Source organism: Triticum dicoccoides, chromosome 3A (genome assembly GCF_002162155.2).
Source record: "Triticum dicoccoides isolate Atlit2015 ecotype Zavitan chromosome 3A, WEW_v2.0, whole genome shotgun sequence".
Lineage (NCBI taxonomy): Eukaryota > Viridiplantae > Streptophyta > Magnoliopsida > Poales > Poaceae > Triticum > Triticum dicoccoides.
This window is the reverse complement of record NC_041384.1, coordinates 158154423-158157173: the sequence shown is the minus strand read 5'-3', so window position 1 is coordinate 158157173 and position 2751 is coordinate 158154423.

The window sequence follows — 2751 nt, the reverse complement described above, 5'->3', positions numbered from 1 at the left end:
TATATGCATCACGTCCGAGACAAGTAGACCAACTCCTGCCTGCATCTACTACTATTACTCCACACATCGACCACTATCCAGCATGCGTCTAGAGTATTAAGTTCATAAGAACAGAGTAACGCTTTAAGCAAGATGACATGATGTAGAGGGATAAACTCATGCAATATGAAATAAACCCCATCTTGTTATCCTTGATGGCAACAATACAATACGTGCCTTGCTGCCCCTACTCTCACTGGGAAAGGACATCGCAAGATTGAACCCAAAGCTAAGCACTTCTCCCATTGAAAGAAAGATCAATCTAGTAGGCCAAACCAAACTGATAATTCGAACAGACTTGCAAAGATAACCAATCATACATAAAAGAATTCAGAGAAGATTCAAATATTTTTCATAGATAAACTTGATCATAAACCCACAATTCATCGGTCTCAACAAACACAGCGCAAAAGAAGATTACATTGAATAGATCTTCACAAGAGAGGGGGAGAACTTTGTATTGAGATCCAAAAAGAGAGAAGAAGCCATCTAGATAATAACTATGGACCCGTAGGTCTGAGGTAAACTACTCACACTTCATCGGAGGGGCTATGGTGTTGATGTAGAAGCCCTCCGTGATCGATGCCCCCTCCGTTGGAGCTCCGGAAAAGGCCCCAAGATGGGATCTCATGGATACAGAAAGTTATGACGGTGGAATTAGTTTTGGCTCCGTATCTGGTAGTTTGGGGGTATGTAGGTATATATAGGAGGAAGGAGTACGTCGGTGGAGCAACAGGGGCCCCATGAGGGTGGAGGGCACGCCCAGGGGGTAGGCGCGCCCCCTACCTCGTGGCCTCCTGGTTGATTTCTTGACGTAGGGTCCAAGTCCTCTGGATCATGTTCGTTCCAAAAATCACGTTCCCGAAGGTTTCATTCCGTTTGGACTTCGTTTGATATTCTTTTTCTGCAAAACCCTAAAATAGGCAAAAACAGCAATTCTGGGCTGGGCCTCCGGTTAATAGGTTAGTCTCAAAAATAATATAAAAGTGCATAATAAAGCCCAATAATGTCCAAAAAAGAATATAATATAGCATGGAACAATAAAAATTATAGATACGTTGGAGACGTATCAAGCATCCCCAAGCTTAATTCCTGCTTGTCCTCGAGTAGGTAAATGATAAATACAAATTTTTTGATGTGGAATGCTACTTGGCATAATTTCAATTTAATTCTTCTTAATTGTGGTATGAATATTCATATCTGAAAGATTCAAGAGAAAAGTTCAATATTGACATAGAAATCATAATACTTCAAGTATACTAACTAAGCAATTATGTCTCTTCAAAATAACATGGCCAAAGAAAGTTATCCCTACAAAATCATATAGTCTGGCTAAGCTCTATCTTCACCACACAAAGTATTTAAATCATGCACAACCCCAATGACAAACCAAGCAATTGTTTCACACTTTTGGTGTTCTCAAACTTTTTCAATCTTCACGCAATACATGAGCGTGAGCCATGGATATAGCACTTTAGGTGGAATAGAATGGTGGTTGTGGAGGAGACAAAAAAGGGAAGATAGTCTCACATCAACTAGGCGTATCAACGGGCTATGGAGATGCCCATTAATAGATATCAATGTGAGTGAGTAGGGATTGCCATGCAACGGATGCACTAGAGCTATAAGTATATGAAAGCTCAACAAAAGGAACTAAGTGAGTGTGCAACCAACTCGCTTGCTCAGGAAGACCTAGGGCATTTTGAGGAAGCCCATCATTGGAATATACAAGCCAAGTTCTATAATGAAAAATTCCCACTAGTATATGATAGTGATAACATAGGAGACTCTCTATTATGAAGATCATGGTGCTACTTTGAAGCACAAGTGTGGTAAAAGGATAGTAGCATTGTCCCTTCTCTCTTTTTCATTTTTTGGACTAAACCCTCCGGTTTATATAGACACCGGAGGGGGCTAGGGTTACACAAGGTCGGTTACAAAGGAGGAGATATACATATCCGTATTGCCTAGCTTGCCTTCCACGCCAAGTAGAGTCCCATCCAGACACGGGACGAAGTCTTCAATCTTGTATCTTCATAATCCGACAGTCCGGCCAAAGGATATAGTCCGGCTGTCCGGAGACCCCCTAATCCAGGACTCCCTCAGTAGCCCCCGAACCAGGCTTCAATGACGATGAGTCCGACGCGCAGTATTGTCTTCGGCATTGCAAGGCGGGTTCTTCTCCAAATCTTGAATATTTGTAAAGTTGTGTCCGGCTCCTATAAATGTTCGACTTCTAGGCTTCTGTGCCCAATAAGTGCCACCCTCCACGCGTCGAGCGAATGCGAGGAGCCAGGGCGTTTTTACATTCACCCCCTAGCCAGGTAAATAAATTGTCTATTAAAGGGATGTGGATTCTTAGATCCAATCCACACCCTCCTCCCCCAGCGAAAATCCATCGGAGCGTGCTCGGAAAAAATCCATCCCTTCATGACTGACCACCGCAGCTCCTCCTCTCGCCGCCGTAGCCCTAAGCCCAGTGATTGGTAGAGGTGTTCCATCCCGCATAGTCGTTTGGTAGAGCTGCAGACCCAGGGATTTCTCCTTTGGGCGTATTTGGTCCTTGTCCGAGTCGGGCTCGCCACCTATAATGGCGGGGAGCAATCAGAGAGCTTCCCCAGCCCCTCCAAGGGGGAGCGAGTGTGCCTTGTCCCTTACTTACTAAGGGGACTCGGATTTCCAATTCATCCGTTCCTCCGTGGGCTCCTGGAG